Source organism: Tamandua tetradactyla, chromosome 14 (assembly GCF_023851605.1).
Source record: "Tamandua tetradactyla isolate mTamTet1 chromosome 14, mTamTet1.pri, whole genome shotgun sequence".
NCBI classification, from domain to species: Eukaryota; Metazoa; Chordata; class Mammalia; order Pilosa; family Myrmecophagidae; genus Tamandua; species Tamandua tetradactyla.
This window is the reverse complement of record NC_135340.1, coordinates 71,368,895-71,390,637: the sequence shown is the minus strand read 5'-3', so window position 1 is coordinate 71,390,637 and position 21,743 is coordinate 71,368,895. Positions and strand designations below refer to the sequence as shown.

Below are 21,743 nucleotides of genomic sequence, written 5' to 3'. Positions count from 1 at the left end.
CCCTGGATCAGCTGAAACCTAGAGGGCCCAGCTTCTCCAGAAGGTCAGCTAATTCCATCTTCCTGCCCCATATTACTGACAGCCCCTTCCAACATGGAAAAGTTAGAGTGCTCATAGCCCAGATACCTCTAAAGAGTGGGATAGCAAGATCAAAGGTGATGGTGGAGGTATACAGAGAAGGTAAGGTTTAACAAACAAATATGATAGCTCAATCATTAAATTGATACTTCTTTTAGTCTCCAGTATCTTAGAGCAACTAGAAGTAAAACATAAAATTGTGCAGTTGTCACCCATACCAAACTCTGAAATCTGTTCTACAGCTAATTGTGCTGTGCTTTGACATTTATTGCTTTTTTGTATATATGTTATTTTTCACAGAAAAGGAAAAAAAATGGTTGTGATGGTAAAAAATATTTATTCCTTCTAGCTTCCTATATTCTGAAGCAGGTGGACGGAAAAATCTGAAATGATAGTATGGTACTCTATGACAAACTCTGGGTTCTGTCCTGTAACTACTCATTGAAGAGTGCTTTGAAAACTATTGCTTTTTTCTTTCTTTGCTTTGTATATATATATTATTACAATAAAAAAATTTAAAGAAAAACATATTTGGTAAATATAAAAGGAAAAATTTCAAATGAAACCATGCTAACAATATTCTGACTTTTTCACCAAGCAGAATGTCCTAGATATCTTTCCTTGTCCATATGTGTAGTTACTGCATTTGTTTTTTATTTCTGCCTAGAATTTCATGAAATAAATGTTCTAAGATTTAATTTTTTTTTTTGGACATTTAAGCAGTTTCCAGTTTTTCTATTACAAATCATACTACAACAAACTTGATGTATACCTTTGTGCTTGTATGGAAGTAAGGCTGAAGTATAGGGCAATTTAGAAGTGGAATTTGGGGATCAAAAGGTACAAATTTTTATTAATTTTTGAATGATTACCACATTGGTTATAAACTCAAACAGTATATAAGATACATCAGGAGGAAATTCCATCCTATCTCTGCCTTTTCCATCCCTATAAACAAGAACTTGTATTAGTTTCTTTGTATCATTCAGTGATATTTCATAATAGTACATAAGTAAATTCTATTACATACTCTTTTCCTCCTTTTGTATACCCAGATGGTAGCTTCAAAGTTCAGGTATCCCCAAGACCACCTCATATTTGCAATTTTGAGGGGCACCAAGACCCCTCTCTAGCTTGATGATTTGCCAAAAGGACTCACAGAACTCACTGAAAATTGTTATGCTCATAGTTATAGTTTATTACAGCCAAAGAGTATGTGTTAAATTAACTATCCTTGGACCCAATAATTTCACATATTAGAATTTACTTATCAATATACTTCCCTGTGTGTGTGTGTGTATGTGTTCACTCACAGCAACACTGTATTATCAGAAGGCTAGGAACAACCTAAATGCCCATCACTTTTTTTTTAATTTGAATAGAAGTTGTCTAACACATGGGTATGCAGATTTTTGTTGTTATTTTTCTTCCATTTCCTGCATTATCTCTCCTTCTGAAGTCTTTATTATTGCTGTTATTGCTTTATCTTTATCTTCCTTCATGCTGGAGATTTTCTTCATATGTCTGGTGATTTTTTTATTCCCTGTTCATATTTAAAACTGACAAGCAAAATAAAGCCCTTTGGAGGTTATATGTATAGCCAGAGTTTGTCTTTGGATTTTACTTTTAGGTGATCAAGCTTAAGATGGGGAGATTCCTAAATGCAATTATGTTCTCCAGGGGCCATCCAGTTCCTCAGAAATAAGTTCTTTAAATTTTTGCTTGAGGGACGCATGTACACTGACTGCTGGGAGCAGTTCTGGATACTGCGTGGGGAGGCGAGATAGCAGACTTTCAACAAATCTGCATCCTCCACACACACCCACTACCACCGTCACTGGTTTTAGGTTCCCACCTCATTTACTCTGTACCTTTAAAATAGAAGTATTTATTCCTTGTACTGATTTTTTTTTTAAGCATTTGGTCAATCTATCACATTTAAGCAAAATCCTTCATTTATTTTGGTATTTAGAAGTGCAAAACAGTATATGCTAATGTTTATCAAATTTTCTTGTCTTCCAGACTAATTTTAAGTCTCTGTAGGAATATAGCTCCTAATAGACATCTATTGTTTAGATGCCTATTAATTAATAGAAAAAAAGACAGCAACTTTTTTTCTCTCTGAAATGTTTGTCAGCAGAAGCAGTACAGTAAAGTTATTCCTCATCTCTCATTCACTCTGCAACTCATCATATTCTATCTTCACTATAATTATTTAGGCAGAGTTCACTACTTTCTAATATTTCAAGTCACTGAGTTTGATGGAATATATCCTAGTAAAAATATTTTAAATGTATACTTAAGCATCCTAAATTAACTTTAGTGACTATATTGTTTGTGTGTATTACATACTCTCCCACAGCCCTCTGGAAGAAATTAGCAATTAACAGTCAAAGTAAAAAACCCTTGCATATATTTAGACACACACACATCTTATTGACTTTAAATCCTGTCTTTTTCTTTCTATCTTACATTGTTTGTGTGGCAGTCTACTACCTGTCAGCACTAATACTCTTGACTTTCTAAGTTTTTGATTAAAAATTAAGTATATTGGCTTAAAATTTGTTTACTGAAAGTAAGTGTGTTTATAACAAGTCTCTTCTTCCCCAGCTCTTAGAAGCTTTTTCCTGAAACACACTGCTTTACCTAGTAGCCATAAGAGATGATCAGGGTTTACCTTTAGTGTACTACTATCACCTTCCTGTCCTTCTGATAGTTCATAGAGTTCCTGAAGAGTGAAAATATATAAATAAACTTTTCACTTTAGAGAAGTGGTCCTCAACCTTGACTAAACGTTGGAATTGCTTGGGAAACTTTCAAAAAACCAAAAAAAACTCTTACTTGGTTCCCTTTCCCTAACTCCCAGAGATTCTGAATTTCTTGATCAGAGATGCAACTGGGCATTGGGAATTTTAAAAGCTCATAAATTGTTCCCATTTAAAAGCTAAGGTTGAACTTATTGCTTTGAAGCAGTGACTCTCAACTGAGGGTGATTTTTGCCCCCTAGGGGACATTTAGAAATATCTGAAGACATTTTTACTTGTTACAGGTGGGGCTGCTACTGATATCTTAATGGGCAGAGGCCAGGAATGCTGCTAAACATCCTACAATGCACAGGACAGCCCTAGACAACAAAGAATTTTCCAGCCTAAAATGCCGATAGTGTTGCTGTTGAGAAACCCTGCTTTAGAAAAGGCTGTAGCTAATTACCATTTTACTGGAGTGCTTCATCTCTTAAATTTGATTGCTCAAGCAGATATTCCTTATTCTCTAGTGAACCTAACCTAGATTCTTAGAGATTTTCCTTTTTAAGATAAAGATGTAAATATATACCTAGAATGGGAAAAAAGCACATAAAAATATTATCTCTTTTTAAAACACAGAATGTCCTAGTCTATTTTCCTTGGTATCTGTTGCATGACTGATTGACTAACAGCAAAGAAGTAGGTAGGTGTTTAATAAAATGATACTAATCATGACCATTTTTGTTTTTTCATTGCATGTTCGATAGTCCCTTTTATGAAATAGCTGTTTTTTGGTGTTTGGAAATAAATTAGTTTCAAAAAGTATAAAAAGCCATTTAAATTTTAATTAATGTGTTGCAGAACTGAACTTTTATTTATTGCTAACTTTAGGAGATTTGGTTAGAAGGAATGCTGCTGAAAAATTGCAACTGTTTAAAGAATATGCTCTTTTATTGTTATTGTCTGTCATTTTTATGCTTGTAAATAAGCATAAAAGGAGGATACTTGTGAGTTCAAATTCATTCACTATTTTTTAACTGGTTGACATTTAGGAGTCTTTCTCTACCCCACTATATGCCATATCCCTAGTGTGTTTCTTCAGTTAAAATAAAATTAACCTAAGAAATTACATAGGGACTATTATAAGCATTTTTACTTGACTCTGTCAGATATTCCTGTGTTTAAATTTTATTATATTTAGATTGTGTTTAGATTAAAGGGAAAAGGATATTCCAGCTTTTCAAAAGCCTTTAATGAGGTAATTCACTTGATGTTTTGTTTTATTTTTTACTGAAGCACTCTACTAAAGGATAAGAAAATAAAGATAATCGAATACATCTTTAAAGGAGAAACATAAACAAGCTAGTTCCCCATGGATCTGTGTTAGAGAAGAGGCAGTTGACGCTTAGCTTCTTGACGTTCATAACTGCCACGCCACCTGAGAACAGACGACAGGAACAAGTCCTGAGGCAGTTAGATTGGCAGAAAAATCCCCATAAACATTTTAATCAGGGAACTTCATTGTGGGTAAATATAGATGTATTTAAGAAAAGAGTCTGTTTATAAGATAGTTGGGTTTTCGGCTTTCTGAGTCATTTACAAATGACTTAGAAAAATCTTTATAAATATTCTGGAAAGACCAACCCAGAGTGGAGCTATGGTCTAAGAGATCATCCATACTGGACACCATCAGAAAGAAAACAAAACTGGGAACATTATTTTACCCTTCTACAAAACCATGATGCCGTAAGGTACTATAGTCTTAAACTTCACCAGACATTCCAGCATCTTCATGAAATCCTAGTTTGGGAAACACCATTACTTTTAAGATCTCTTTACTTTCTATTCTTTGCAATCATCATCCACCCTGAAGAATCAGCTTTCTTTTCATGGTTATTTCCCCTCCAACTTTCTGTCATAAAAATTTTCAAACATAACAAAAAACGTTGAGAGAATACCCATATGCACTCCACCTAGATTCAACAGGTGTTTTTTTCCTGTACCATTTAAAAGTAAGTTGTGGATATCATAATATTTTACCTAAATATAAGGATAATCACTTTTATAACTATACTATCTTTATCATACTTTGAGAAAATTAATAGTAATTCTGTAATATCTTTTATATGGCTTGGAGTTATTTTTCTTTATTATAACTTTTTTATTGTATAGTATAACATACATACAAAGCAAAGAAATAAAAAAGCAATAGTTTTCGAAGAACTCTTCAACAAGTGGTTACAGGACAGATCCCAGAGTTTGTCATGGGGTACTGTACAATCCTCTAATATTTTTCCTTCTAGCTGCTTCAGAATATAGGAGGCTAGAGGGCTTAAATACTTTTTTATCATCACAGTTGACTTTTTTTTCCTTCTTTTTTGGTGAACAATAATATATATATACCAAAAAAAAAAAAGCTATAAATTTCAAAGCACAGCACCACAATTAGTTGTAGAACATATTTCAGACTTCGACATGGGTTGCAATTTCACAATTTTAGGTTTTTACTTCTAGCTGCTCTCAAATACTGGAGACTAAAAGAGATATCAATTTAATGATTCAGCATTCATATTCATTTGTTAAGTCCTGTCTTCTATGTATAATTTCACTATCACCTTTGATCTTTCCGTACCTCTCTTTGGGGTTGCTTGGGCTGTTGCCATTCTAAATTTTTGGTATTGGAAGGGTCTGTCACTAATATGGGGTAGGGAGATGGAACTATCTGATGTTCTGGAGAGGCTGTACTAGCTGTCAGGACTTATCTGGACCAGGGACCCATCTGGAGGTTGTAGGTTCTGGCAAGTTACTCTAGTGCCTGGAACCCTTGTGGAATCTTATATATTGCCATAGATGTTCTTTAGGATTGGTTAAAATGGTCCTGGTTGGGGGTTGGCAGGTTGTTATAGGTAGCAAGGTCTAACTGAAGCTTGCGTAAGAGCAACCTCTGGAGTAGCCTCTCAACTCTATTTGAACTCTCTCTGCTACTGATACTTTATTAATTACATTTCTTTTCCCCCTTTTGGTCAGGATGGGACTGTTGATCCCGCAGGCCAGGTCTGGATTCATCCCTGGGAGTTATCTCCTACATCACCAGGGAGACTTTCACCCCTAGATGTCATGTCCCACGTAAAGGGGAGGGCAGTGATTTCACTTGCAGAGTTGGACTTAGAGAAACTGAGGCCACATTTGAGCAACAACAGAGGGCCTCCAGAAGTAACTCTTAGGCATGCCTATAGGTAGTCTAAGCTTCTCCACTACCTACATAGGCTTCACAAGAATAAGCCTCATATCAAGGGCATGGCCTATTGATTTGGGTGTCCCTAAAGTTTGACATAGTATCAGGGGATTCCCTTATGGTAGGACTTAATCGTTCCATATTCTTTCTCCCCTCCCTCAAGGGACTTTGCCAATACTTTATGATTATCTGCTTAATATACTCTAGGATGTTTTCCCAGCATTACAATAATCTCTACAGGATTAAAGGGCCTCTGTCTTATTCTGTGCTTTCTGTGTTTCAGTTATTAGAATGATCTATACAGATAGGTTGAATTAGATTATGCTCTACAGAAAATTTCAGTTCCAGATCATATAAATCTTTCTTCCATTGGTCTCAAAGAGTATGTGTGGTTCTAAAATATAGATACTGTCTTACTTACCTCCTATGTTCTGAATTACTTTAACCCCAACCTGTTCGGCTTCGTAAGAACAATTTGGCTGGGTACCGAATTCTTGGCTGAAAGTCTTTCTCTTTCAGGATCTTGAATATATAATACAACTGCCTTCTCTCCTCCAGGGTGCTAGTTAAGTAGTCTGAACTTAGTCTTATTTGATTTTCCTTGTATGTAGAAGATTGTTTTTCTCTTGCCGCTTTCAGGATTTTCTGCTTCTCTTCAACTTTTGACAGACTGATTAGTATGTGCCTTGGGGAGGGCCTGTTTGGATTTTTTCTGTTTGGAGTTCTTTGGGCTTCTTTGACTTGTATATTTATGTCCTTTATGAGGGTTGGGAAGTTTTCCCCCATTATATCCTCAACTACTCTTCCTAGCCCTGTAGTCCTCTCTTCTCCTTCTGGGACACCCATAATTCTTGTAATTGTGTGTTTTGTTTTGTCTATCATTTCCCTGAGTTCCCATTCAGTTTTTTCCATCTTTTTTTGCCATTTGCTGTTTTGAGTCTTCAAAGTCAATTATCCTGTCCTCTATATCACTTATTCTTTCTTCTGTCTCTTCATATCTGGTGTTGTGTGCCTCTAGTTTGTTTTATATTTGGTCAACAGAGTCTTTAATCTCTGTGATTTCTCCTATTTTTCTATTTATTCTTTCAAATTCCTCTTTATGCTTTTCTACTCTCTTCTTCTCGTTTATGTCATTTGCTATCCCACTTTTTTTATTAAGTAAAGTTGTATAAACATCTTTGATTAATTGTTCCAACGTGTGTGTCTCCTCAGATGTTTTAATGTGGTCATTAGGCTGGGCTATATCTGTCTGCATCGTGATATGCTTATTGATCTTCTGTCTTCCTCACATGTAAATATCTTGATTGATTTACTTTGGGAGTTGATTTCTTTCAGTAGTCTAAGGCCTTATGTTCACAGGATGGTTGTACAGCAGGGAACAGGGCATGGAGTGGAGCACTCAGTATGGTGATTTGTTTCAGGGCAGGTATGGGCACAGGTTGGGGATGTTACGCTGATGCTTGTGAATGTACGTGCCCAGTGGCCAGGGAGGATGTAGTTGTGCACGTGCACCAGTTTGGAGGTGCATAATCCTGGTGTGCACATTTTCTAAGGCATAGGGCCCTTTGTATGCATGTGTAGAGCTGTGGCTCCAGATCGAGGGATTGGGGGCAGATGTGACCTGGTTGCGCAGGTCAGTACTTTCTCAGAGCTGGGAAGTGACTTGGAGTTATTTTTAACATAGAAAACTTAATTATGCATTAGTTCCCTGCCCCTTGTCCGCCCAAGAAAAGGTTTTCGCAGTGGGTGAGCTCTCGGTTAGATCCAATACAGCCATCCTTGTAGGTGAGATCTTCCAGCCCAGTAAACCCCATACAAGTCAAATAATGAAAATTTTTTGGGAATGAGGCTTTTAGAGAACTCCAGCTGTTTTGTTTATTCTAGTGGCCACCAGGCCACTCTGGATATACAGGCTGCTAGAGAGTAGGGCATGATACCAGGACAACTTAAACTGCACGAACCTTGCTGTTCTTAGCAAGATTTAGCCATTCTTCTGCACTCTCTGGTTAATTTCTCAATTTCTGAAAAAATTGATAGTGACAATTTTTGCCAGTTTTTCATTGGGGAATGAATTTTCAGGGGTCTCACTGCCCTTTTTTCTGATGTCACCAAAACTATAAAATTTAATGTCAAAGAACCAGTATTTTATGTACAGTTCTACCTGCCACACCTTTATTTAAAAGTTAAATGATATGCCAATAAAATAGCCATTTTAACCAAGGAAATAAATTTAGACTGTTCAGCATGGAAAATGAAAACATTGATAAAGACTTTCTTAGTCTACAAAAAACATGAACTCCATGTAAAAGATTTTTTTCCAAATACTTGGTATTTTCCATTGCTGCAGTATAAAGTCCAAAGCCTTTTGTTCTTTTTTTTTAAAGGGAAAGGCAGAACAATACAGTGGGAAAAGATTGGGCTTTGGAACTAGGCATATCTGAGTTTGAGTTCTCATTTAGATATGTACTGCATTTTTGTAGCCTTTGGCAAGTCTAACCTTTCTTAGTCTCCATTTGCTGCCCTTTATAAAATGGAATACAACCATACTATTTTTTGAAGATATATATATATGCATATCTTTATCACTGGTACGTAGTAAGTTCTGAATGTATTTCAGCAATTGTGATTATTCAGAATCATCCACAGTCTAACTTTTTGACGTGTTTGCTATAAACTTTTCATCTTTCCCCTTCCTCTCTCTGACCATTTGTCCTACATCTTAGCTATTATAACTTCTTGGTATTTCAAAAACACCACGCTCCTCTCAGTTTTTGTTCACACTCTTTCCATTCATAAAATAGGTTTGTCACACACCCCAAAACCCCATATAACCAGGATCCAGATCAAGAAACCAACTACTGTCAGCAAAGAAGTCCCCTGGTGCCCTCTTTCAGTCTCTTCTCTCTACCCACCTCCCACCTAGGGAAACTATAATCCTGACTTCAGACACCATAGATGAGCTTTACCTGGTTTTGAACATTATGACCTGGAGTTCTATAGTATGTACTATTTTGTGTCTGGCTTCTTTTTTGCTCCATATTGTTTGTAAGATCTGTGCAATTGTTTTGTATAGTTGTAGTTCATTGATTTTCATTACAATTTCGTATCCTTTTGTGAATTTGCCACAATTTCTTTGTTCATTCTTTTTTGTTATGGACATTAGAATTTTTCCATTGTGTTTAAGTTGCATTTCCCTGATGATTTTAAAGTTGAGTGCCTTTCATATGTTTATTGACAAATTGGAATAACCTATTTAATTCTGTGCATTTTTATCTATTCTTATATACCTATTAAAGATAGGGGAATATATCCCACGGGAGATATATCTCATTCATCTTTTTATGCCAAAGATATACTCTTTTTATTTCTAGAAGAATGCCAAACTGTATACATTATAACTATTATGTATTTATTGATTTGAGATTTTGTGCAGGAAATTAAATTAGGAGCTGATCAGTTTCTTCAGGAGGAACCTTTTAAAAATGTTCCAATGTCAACCAGCCAACAAATACACATTGAGGGCCCATTATGTAAAACTCTGCTCATTTTATCAGTGATATAGGAGTCACTCCCTCATATCACCCTTGCAAATCATCTTAACTGATCCTTAATTTTTCTCAGCTACAAAACAGTACAGTTTCACAAGATGGTGTTGGCATTTGTTTTTTTAAGGTATACAATCTTGCTCCTATCCAAACTTAACCTTTTTACTTTACTAACATGATTTCAGAAATGTTTCACACTATTCCAAAATTATTAGTGTAGTAAGATTAAATTTGGGTGGGATTTCAGAGAGGAGAGAAGGTTAATCAGGAATTCATTGGGTCAGGGCCCCTCTTCTTCAGTGCTTTTGCTAATTCTTAATATATGAGTGGTTACTATTTACATTCATGTGATTTCAACAGGGTATGTGTAGTATAATTTAAAACAAATGAGGACTGAGGCAGTCCAGAAATGAAAATAATTATATAAATTTTGAGCTACATATAGAGTGTGGTCAACATAATTTACCATTTTATATATGGTAAATATAATACCATAATATATATATGATGATGATGATGTCTTTGTTTCAAATATAATGCAACCCAAATTTGTTAGTCATTTTATTTTCATAAGCAATAGCGAGAAAACAAGCCTTTCTTTAAAACAAATTAAAGCAAAATTATTTACTTGAGAATTTACTTTTTATAATGATTAAATAATTTAGGACACAAATGAATTTCTTTTTAAAATATTGGCGATTTATCAGCTAATTACCCATAAAGTTCATATTTTTTATTGGTAATTTGTAAACTTCAGGACAATGTCCTTGACTTGACTGTAAGAAAATTAATCACCATGGTTGATTTATTTTCATAGAATTATTAACTAAAGCAATTGAAAGGAAAAGTCAGCTGGGAAGGGCCTGTTAAGAATTATGTATGATAATTTAAATCTTCTTTAAGTTCATTTTGCTGACTTCAAGCAAGTAACCTTTCACATATATTGTTCATTGTGTAGTTCCACAAAGGTAAGTAACTATCACCTGTATTTACGTGGTATTTGGTCCCAGGCTAAGCAAGTCTTAATACTACTACTCTAAATTTCTCTTTTGGAACCTAGACTAGAAAACACCATAACTAGCCATAGTCTTATACAGTGCTTTTCTTGTACTATCCTCTGAGGCACCGAACTATAACACACTTTGTACTGTGCACTTATGTGTGTTCTTAAGTGTCTCTGCCAAATGACAGAGCCCTCCTATATTTTATCCATGCCTCAGACTCTTCTGTCCAAAACAGGGAACAATAAGAAAAACGCATCTATTTATGTTCAAGGTGAGGCAGTATTAAAGAGTTTTTCTCTCCAAAGTATCAGGATCTAATTGTTCCTTTAAAAATAAGGGAAGTTTTCAGTAACTATTCCTCATTCACAGGCTCAAACTAGTTTTCTTGACCATATTATTTTTCCTTGTTTGTCTTCCAAGATTACCTAGCAAATGTATTTTTTAATTTATATACTTAGGATCAATAAAAGAGGTTCTTCTTTGGGGTGACTTAGGCATAATCATAAGTAGGCTTAGCTTCTCCTTTGTAGGAATAAGTTTTGTATGCAGGCCCCAGGATCGAGGGCTTGGCCCATCAATTTAGCAGTCCCCAATGCTTACGAGAATTTTAGGTCTTCTCTAGGTGCGGAAGTTTAATATTTCCATCTTTTTCCCCACCCCTCAAGAGAACTTTGCAAATACTTTTTATCTTCTGTACAGGTTACTCTGGAATGTATCAGGGCATCACACTAACCTGTACAGAACAACGAGATCTTACTCTCTATTCAAGGTTCCATGTAATTATGGTGTTTGAGTAAGCTGACCATATAAGTTAAACTCGATAGTGTGCTACCAAAAATATAAATTTTGCACCAAATAAACTCTGTACCTCTGATCTCATACAGAAGTTTGTTTTAATATACAGCCATTATTATCCTTTCCCTTTAGTAGAACTTTTAGTCCTAACTAGATCAGCTTCATTAATATCTCTAATTGAAATCTGATCACTTTTTCAGTGTTTTTAACACTTGCTGTTTGGGGTAATGCTAACTTTCAAAGCTGTAGAACTCTAACTCTGTATCTTGGGTGTCAAACAGATACCTGAAATTCCAGGGAATGACCAGGTTATACACAAAACAGCTCAGGATCTCAGAATTTAGAAATAACAATTATCACTGCAGAATAGATGTGACTGCTATAAGAGCTTACAATCTAGGAACCTTTATAATAGGCGCTCAGAGTTTGCACATTATAGTTAGGCCATATTAGCAAGGCATTATAATATTTGTCTTTGTGGTTTATTTCACTCAACAATGTCCTCAAAATCACTCACCTGGTTGCATGCTTCACAGCTTCATTCCTTAGTGCAGCTGCCCAATATTCCATTGTGTGTATAATATACCACTGTTCCCCTTCCCTATAGTTCCCCCTTCCATTCCTCAGTCAGTGTACCCTTGGGTCACCATTGCAGATTGCTTGAATACTGCACCATAAACACAGTGTGCAAATGTCTATTTGTGTCTCCGCTCTCAATTCTACCAATCATATGCCTAACAAGGGGGTTGCAGGATCATACGGCAGCTCCACACCTAGCCTCCTATCACTCTACTAACCTACCAACAGTGGATGGGTACATTTCTCTCTCCACATTTTATCCAGCACACAAATCTCTCTGTTCATTTTTAAAAAGTTTTATTCAAACATCATACAATCCAACATAAGTGAAAAATCAATGGTTTGTTATATAATCACATAGCCATGCCTTCACCACCACAATCTATATGAGGACATTTCCTCTGCAGAGAATCCCATGCCCCTCTCCCATATCCCCAGCTAGTTGGCATTTAGCTGTAGCATATTGCCTTTGTTACATTCAATGGAAGCATATTAACAATTTTGTTGTTAACTATAGATGGTAGTTTGCATTGATTGTATTTTTTCCATATGCCATCCCATTTTCAACACTTGCAATGTTGGCATTCAATTGTTCTCCCTCATGCAAAAACATTCTTATATTTGTACATTTAATTGCCATCATTAGCCACTTTAGGCCTCACTAAATTATACCAACCCAGTCTTTATCCCCTGTCTTTCCATTTGGCCTCATCCTTTTTTGAGTCTTTCATAAATACAATATGATGCAGTTAGGTGTTATTTGACACCATATCTTACTTTATCTACCTTCAGTTAAAGTTATAGAGCAGGAAAATGAGATGTGAACTAATATCTCCACATGACCTGGAATGACTTTATGGATACTGAATAGCTACATTAATAGTGCTTATTAAATTACATTAAAAATTAGAATCATCCACTCTCTAAATCTTGACAATATGGAAAGGGCCCCAATAATGGAGTTCTTTTTTTCCTTAAAAAATTTGAAACACTGTAAAATGGATTGGCCACCTCATTACATAGAGCTCTTCACATCAGGGAAAGTAATAAGGTAACCCATTATTTAGCAATATGGTCTTTTTTTTACATCTCACAGGAAGTTGAACTGGACAACCTGTGAATTCATTTCCTGTTCTGAGACTGTACACAAACGTAAAGACATTGAGGACCTATTCCTGTTATTGTGGCTTTTTAAATTGAGATTTCATAAATAGCTTTCCTTTCTTCCTGACATTGCTTACTATTTGATTCAGGAGGAATCATTTGATCTATTTATATGCCTAAACAGTAGTTTTAAATATTTACCCGCTGAAGAGTATTTTGAAAATAAGGTGTGGTAGTTAGATTCAGTTGTCAACTTGGCCAGGTGAAGGTACCTAGTTCTGTTGCTATGGACATGAGCCAATGGTACATGAACCTCATCTGTTGCTGATTACATCTACAGTCAGCTAGGTGGCGTGCCTGCTGCAATGAATGATGTTTGACTTAATTAGCTGGTGCTTAAATGAGAGAGCTCAATGTAGCACAGCCCAAGCAGCTCAGCATACCTCATCTCAGCACTCACAGCTCAGCCCAGGCCTTTGGAGATGCAGAAAGAAATCACCCTGGGGATAGCTGTTGGAACCCAGAGGCCTGGAGAGAAGGCCAGCAGAGATCACCCTGTGCCTTCCCATGTAAGAAAGAACCTCAGTTGAAAGTTAGCTGACTTTCCTCTGAAGAACTAACAAAATAAATCCCCTTTTATTAAAAACCAATCCATCTCTGCATTCTGGCAGCTAGCAAACCAGAACATAAGGCTATGGTAAAGAAATGCCCCTTACAAAGTTGAATTCCTGCCTTTTAGTAGAATAAATAAGAATCAAAAACCAGATGAATTTGGGTGGTCATTTTCTGTATATTTCAGCATAAATTCTATTTGACAAAAAATTTTGCATTGATGATCTTTACACTTAACATACTTTTTGATACTTTTCTTGCCAACCTCTCACCTTCTCCTTCTTCCAAAGTAAAAAAAAAATTCTGATGTACTAATGCAATGGAAAAATATCAGATTGTATATCACAGAGGGAAAATACAGTGGATAGTATATCTCTCATTGAGCTGCTTCTCTTTTATTTCAGTTTTTTTAAGTTTCTTATAGTTTTAACTATGACATACAGGTGGACTTAATGTGACTCCAGAATCCTGTTCCTAATGTTGAGGATACACTTATGAACTAGACAGATAAGGTTATGGTCCTGGTTGAACTTACAGTCTAATGGAGAAGACAAACAAATAAATTGACCATTATATAATTATGAATCACAAACTAAAACAAAACATTACCTTGACAGGGAATTAACAGTGAGGTAACTACTATAACAGTGAGATAGTAGGACACTGCTACAATGGGGTAGTCAAAAAAGACCCTTTCACAATCATAGCATTTTAAGCTGAGAATTGAAGGGTAAGAAAAGTAATGTTCCAGATAGATTCAACAACATGTGTCAAGACCGTGAGGTGCAAGAGAGCTTCATTTTGTTCACATTTGCTTTCTGGACTATTTTAAACCATAAAAATGACTGATTAATTTACTACTGAAATTGTAATGATTTTGTATGATTCATTTAAATTATAAGCACCCAAAAATATTCTTCCCTTCTCCTGTACTTTTCCCTTTTTTTTTTTTTTTAACATGGGCAGGTACTGGGAATCAAACCCAGGTCTCCTGCATGGCAGGCAAGAATTTTGCTGCTGAGCCACAATTACACTGCCCCCTTCTGTACTTTTAACCTTGACCCTAAACCACTTGGTTTCCACATTTGGTCTAAATTTAAATACGAAGTCCATATCTAACTCAATACTCCCTATTTAGGAAATTCTAAAAACATGTTAGTTCCCTTTCCTTTCTCTGCTCTTCTGTAGTTTTGGTTATGTGTTGGCTGGACACACACACACAGTAGGGTTGGTAGAATTTGGGGAGATAGGGAGGGGACAACCAAGAGAAAGACCATTGTCCAGCTACTAAGACCCACCCACATTCTCTCTGTGTTTAGGTTTCCAGGGTCCCTATTTCCTCCTGTGCCTCTCCGCTTTGATTTCCTGAGGTCAGGTCACCTAACTGATGTCAGGATATTCAGTGGTCTACAATAGGACCATTATACCCTGCCCACCATGATGCAACCGGTGCCCAACTGGCAGTGGTGCCCGCTAAGCACTGTTGCAGGATCAGGGGTCCCACCACTAAAAGAATTCAGAGACAAGAGGGCCAGTGGGAATAAGTAGTAAAGTTTATTAAAGAGAAAACATTATTAAAGAAGTTAACACAGATGTGTTCAAGGGAGAAACACACTGAGTGAAGTGAGTTAGCTTGTTTTATAGGAAGGTTTTACTGATGGCAGGTTTCCATAGTAATTTGAACACTAGGGGCTTATATGGTTTGTATTAACCAGGTGCTTACAGGGCTAGCATTGTTTCAGGAAGAGATAACTGTTGATGCTTGTGGCCAGCCCATTATGTGTCCAAAATTTGTCTCTGGGCATATGTTTAAGAAATTTTAAAATTTCTTAATCTTTACATAACCAGGAGTTCTGTTATTAACTGAGAGTTTGCTTCAGGCCCATGATTTTATAAGCTTTTATGGTTTGGGGAGGTTCGATGGTTTGAAAAGTTTTGGGGCTTTAGGGGAATTTTTTTTTTTCCCATGAAGTTTGCAGTTTGCATAACTTCCTTAGGCGCTAGATAAGAAACCAAGGACTTAAGAGTTGAAACCAGGAACCTGCAATTGCCCATTAACTCTTTAAGAGCTGGATAGGATACTAGGGACCTGCAGTTGTCCTATCCTGCTTCAGTTCCCCACTGAAAGAGTTAAATCCCTTTATTCTAAAAAGATGTTGAGGGATGAGTTTTTAAAGGGCTTGTTACTAAAGTGAAGTTAAAAGTTTGCAGTGATGGGGGCGGGGGGAGTAGGGTTTTTATAGTGGGCACAGAGCTAAGAGAGTGCAAGTACCTACTGCCAATAAAGTTAACTTTGTTAATGCTTCTTTCTCTGGACATAGCTTTTTATGGGGTTAATTTTGGGAAAAATAACAAAGGTATAAAGTTGAGAGTATTTGCATAATTACAAAGTTGGGAGAGTTGTCAAATAATAGAAAATACAATAAACATTATTAAGTCAATATTCACCCCAACCCACCACTCTTAACAATCTTTCAGCCTAAGTCCCTGAGCGTGGGAATAGAAGGTTACAGCCTGCAATGTTGAGAAATGAGATTACAGTAGTATTTTGGGGAGGCAAGTATGCTTTGGCTCATAAAAGCTGCCCAGCCCTCCTATTCATTTATTTTGTTATATAGTGAATGTTTGGGTCACACTTCAATGTAGACAGCCATCCTATATGCTAGCTCACAGTTAAATCTGGGGAATTCTGGTGCTTAGATTGCCACCTCCAGTAACTATCCAGATTAAGCGGTTCCAAACAGATGTTACAGAGAGGGAGGTCCTGTTTAGATGTACTCTGACAATAGAGATAACATAAAACAGAGGGAATAGTTATAGAGAATATTAGGATTACGTAGTTGCCACCTTGAGGACAAGGGTGATTAACAGTTATTATTTAATTGCCCCAGTTAACTGAAGACAGTGGAAGAATATTTCCTGGGAGGCTAGAGTTACTTGAAGCTGGAATGTATTTGCATAATCAGTAGTCAGCTTGGTTGTGGAATGCCTTTATTGCTGCAGCTTAATGAAGGACTTAAAGGTTTACATATCAATGTTTAGTGGGTGCCCAAATGGGAAGAGTTTTTTCTTTTGTGAGTAAAATTATTGTGGAGTTTTCTTCCTTTGGCCTTATAAACATTTAAATACTTGAGTTAAAACAGAGGTTTAGTTTCTTTTTCTAATAAAACTAGGGTTAGGTTAGTTAACAGGTAGAACATAATTTATATACTTGCTTTTTTTTTAAGTCCTTTTTCTTGAAGATGAATTTCTGATTTTTAGTTTACTGCAAGCAATTTTAGAGAAGTGTTTAAGTAAAACAATGTAATTGTAAGGACATTTGGCTGTTTTTGTGATATATAACATTTTTAAAATAATTAAAACTAACTAGCAGCACTATGTTGTTTAATATTTTAGATTTTAGCAAATAATAAGTTAGAAAATTTCTTAATTTTTGTAACTGAACATATCTTATATAATTTAATATATTAAATGAATGTGATTATTTTTAGCACTTAATAAAGTGAGACTTTTTTTTAACAACTAAGGATATCTAAAGTTGACACAAACATAGGAAGTTTTTTTGACAAAATATAGACTTTACTCTTTACACTGACTACTTAAGGAAAACTTTTTACTAAAGATGGAATAAAAATCCATGAAAACTTTGTCACTTAAACAGAAAACTAAGTTTTAGTTTTTCATTAATATACTATAGACCCATTAAACTTTTTTTAACCATGACCATAATTTCTCTTTCCATAAACCTTCTACAATTTTCCATATCCATTCAGATTTTGTCATATATTTTCCTCATTCTGTAATACCCATTCATTTTATTTTAGATTTGTTACCAAATCTTCATATTTGTTACCAAAATAATTTTGGAAGTTGTCTCCAAGCAGACATCTCACAACATACCATTAACATCAAAATAAGATTTGTCAGAATATACTTCATGCACAGTGAAACCGTAACAATTTTTAACACAAATTGGGGGCATTTTAGTTACTACTGTAGGACACTGAATGAGGGCAAAGCTGGGAACAAGTTTTAAAATTTTGTAAAATAGTTATTAAATTAGTGTATTTGAGAGAAATTTTTTGATACTTTTGCTGTTCATCACTTTGTTGCTGCCCTTTTATGGGTACTCATCTTTATATTTTTGGTTTGAGTTTACATCTCAGGTGGCACTGAGTGTATGACCTGGAGTGCTTCCCAGGGTGAGTACAAACTTAAGATAAAGAACAAGCAAGGCAATTTGAGTTTTAAAAGGTGCAAATAGAAACTGAGAATCTGGGTGTAAAGGTATGTAGAAGAAAGCATCTTTTAAATCAAGAACTGAGCACCGTATGATGGAGCTCAGGATTTTATTGAAGAGAATATAAGGTTTAGGTAGGATAGAGTGGGGTGGAATAACAAATTTGTTTATGGCTTTAAGATTTTTGCACTAGCCAGTAGGTCTTGTTTGGCTGTTAATGGGCAGAAGTGGTGGAGGGGGGTGGGGGGGCGGGTATTACAGGAAGACCAGCAGGGAATAAGGAAATTTGCTTTTAAGAATTTTTTGAATGAGGCTGAATATTTTCTCCATCCTCCAGCTTAAGGGCACACTGTCTTTTTCTAGGGAGAGGCAGATCCCTTCTGTACTGGATTACAATAGTCTTTTTCTCAGACTTTGGGGTCCACTTGACTTTTCAACTCTGAGGGGAAGGATTCTAGAGTGTTTTCAGTCCCAGTTAACACCATACTTAACGCTACAATATTTTCAGTGGGTCTTCCAGGTTCTTGCTTTGGCACACAGCCTATTATTTGGATTTGAGCACTTAATGCTTTTAGTATATTCCTTCCTAGAAGTGGAGTAGGACACTAGTATTATTAAAAACTGGTGACTTAAAAGAATGCTATCAATTTGGCAAGTTCCACTATGGGACAGGTTTTAGAAGAGAGAGGGTCAGAGTGAGAAGTTAAGACAGAATATGTGGTTCTTGTGTTAATTAAAGATTAACATACAGGGCGGGCAGCAGTGGCTCACCAGGCAGACTTCTCACCTGCCATGCCAGAGACCCAGGTTCAATTCCATGTGCCTACCCATGCAAAAAAAAAAGATTAACAGTCTTACCTGCCACGTCAAAGGGTTTCCTGGGGCTTGTAGAGATTGACATTCTACCCTGAGGTCCAGGAGGCTCTTAGCCTCGAGCTTCGTTAGCCTTGAATGGGGCCCTCAACAGGACTCTCAGAGAGGCCTCATTCCCATTTGAGGTCTCGATGCACTGCTGGCCCAGTATCTAGCTCTCTCACATTTAGGGCAGGGCCTTGGGGGCTTTCTTTGTCCTTGGAACTTCTTTCATTCTTGGGGGCATTCCCGCTTCCAGTGTCCCAACTCTCCACTCTGATAGCAGGCTCCAGATGGCTTCCGCCTGGGGTAGCTTTGAATAGATATTTACCATTTACAGCTAGAGTTATGAGCTTGCCTTATTCTGGTCTCTCCTTGCCTTTTCCGCCTCCACAGTGTGGTTATTAAAGATAGAAAAGGCAGTATTTATAAGGTTATTCATAGGCCTTTGGGGCCTGTGGACACCTTTGCAGTTTCTTCTCTTATATTTGAGGCTGACTGGCTTATAAAGTAGATTTTTTAATTTAATTTGCTCTTTTTTTATAGAATCTGGATTTACATTTGGTATACTGTTATGAATTCTACTAGCTTCCCTTGGAATAGAGCAGGGTTTTCCTTGTTTTCCTGGTTATACTCTGTAGCATGTTGTAATTTACAGGCTTGATAATACATTTTCTCATACCTTCTCTTAAGCAAGTAATTATATGGTCCCTTTCTGCAAAACTTGCAGACTGGCTTGGGGAGAATGAAAATAAAGGAAGCAGACTTATTTATCCCACAGATTCTCTCCTTAGGGAAAGGAATCGCTGAATGTATTAGGGAGGGCTGCTGTGAAACTGGTTGGGGAAGGGTCTGCAAGCTGTGGTCACAGATAAATAAAGAGTTCTCTGAGATTTCACCAGTGCAGCAAGAGAAGGCATGCAAGTGGCACTCCTGTAGAGATAGGGAGAGGTAAAGAAAGCAGGAAGGAGTGGGATCCTGGAGAAAAGGAGAAAATTAACAAAGGAGGCTTCAGTTTATTGCCAGCACGAAGAGCTGGGGCTTAGTTCTGCTCCGCATCCCGCACTGCTCCAGCCACCTGGAGGCAGGCAAAAGGCTGCGACAGGGGTTTTGACTTTCCCAAGTCCTTGACTGAACACCACTTACAAGATGGAGGTCTGTGGTACTATGGTGACAGTGGGCACCAGCTGTATGCACCACAGTGTGGTCCAGGCAGCAGCTGGATTTGGTATACACTGCCTATTTTCCAAAAAGGAGAGAGGTAGAGGGATGCTCACTCACTGAGGTTTGGTGTCCATTCCTGCAGCTAACTAGTACCTTCATAACACCTACTTGCCCCTGGGTGTCTTCGTGGGGGAGAAAAACCTTAGATTTAGAAAATGGGTGGTCCAGGGGCACCCCCTAGCTCCTAAGCCAGACTCAGAGGGTGGGTGACCCAGACTCTCCACCCCATTGACTCTGAGTTGAACTCAAAGGGCTGGTGATTGAGATCTTTCACTCTAGCATCTCTAGGCTGGACTTAGAGGACTGCTAAGCTGGATCTTTCACCTCAATGGCCCTGAGTTGAATCTCTGCTCCTTTTTCTTGGACTCAAGGAACAGTGATAGTAGGCTAGTAAGGGGTTGCCTTCGGAAGTGGCTTCTAGGTCACCTGTAAAAGAGCAGATTTGAAAGGAATGACGGGAGAGCTGTCTATTAGAACAGCCAAGAGGGAAGGGCAAAAAACAGGAAATTTTCAAGGCAAGTGGCAAGATTAGGCACCACAGTACCTGGACCTGTCTCAAAATCTTCCTCCGACTGGACTTGAGTGAGAAGCCCAGGGCATTCTGTGAAATCCATCTTTCAGGACACAGCAAAGAACCACCTTAGGCAAAGAAGTTGCAGAGGTAGAGGTTTCATTTGACTAAGGCCCAATTTCTCCTTAGGAAGCAGAGAATGGATGAGGTTCACGATGAATAGAGGAGCTTGTCTAGTGTGGCCGAGAAGGTGTGAGACAAGTGTTTGATGAATGGTAGCAGGGGAACAGCGAGGAACCAGGACTGGGCAGGGCCAGGGATGACTGTGCCCAACCAGCTGATAAGGAATGTTAACAAACCCAACAGAAAGTAGGGAGGGAAGAAACTGAACAGTAAAGGAGTCAGAGAAAAAGACACTGTGAGTCAGGAGTAGGGAAGATAGAAAATGCAGAGATTTCTTGTGAGTCTCCATCTGGAGTCAGATGCCATGGGTAGTAAGGGAAAGATGGTAGGAGAGTTAATTCATACAGTGCAGAGTGAGCCAAACACCGGCTGGTACACAAAGGCAATGAGGAAAGCCAGGATGAATATGATAGAGGTAAGAGGAAGATAAGCGAAGGCTTGTGTGGTACATGAAAAATGCTGCTCTTCTGGAATCTCTTGGAATCCTCTCCTGGCTGGCTCGCCAGAATATGTAACTGGTGCCTGGCTGGCAGTGGTGCCAACTGAACCCCATTCCAGGTTTGGGGGTCCCACAACTAAAAGAATTTAGAGACAAGAGGGCCAATGGGAATAAGTAATAAAGTTTATTAAAGAGAAAGAATTTTATTAAAATTAACAGAGAGATGTTCAAGGGAGAAACATGCACTGAGTAAAGTAGGTTAGCTTGTTTCAGGAAGAGATAACTGTTGATGCTGTGGCCAGCCCATCATAGATCCAAATTGTCTTTGGGAAGATATTTAACAATCTTTACAATCCCAGCCTTTCTGTTAGTTTGCTTCAGGACCATGATTTTATAAGCTTTTATGGTTTGGGCAGGTTTTGATGGTTTTGAGGCTTAAAGTTTGCAGTTTGCATTACTTCCTTTGGAGCTAGATAAGAAACAAAAAACTTGAAGTTGGTTTTTTTGTTTTGTTTTGTTTTTTTTAACTCTTTTTAAGAGCTGGTTAAAAAACCAGGGAGTACAGTTACCTATGAACTCTTTCAGAACTGGATAGGAT

General features: G+C 37.2%; 1 protein-coding gene across 5 annotated transcripts in view; it reads left to right on the top strand.

Moving 5' to 3' along the window:
* The window catches only part of RFX7 (regulatory factor X7), a 194,855-nt gene that overhangs the window by 157,887 nt on the left and 15,225 nt on the right, over positions 1-21,743 (top strand). The gene's annotated exons all lie outside the window — the stretch shown is intronic.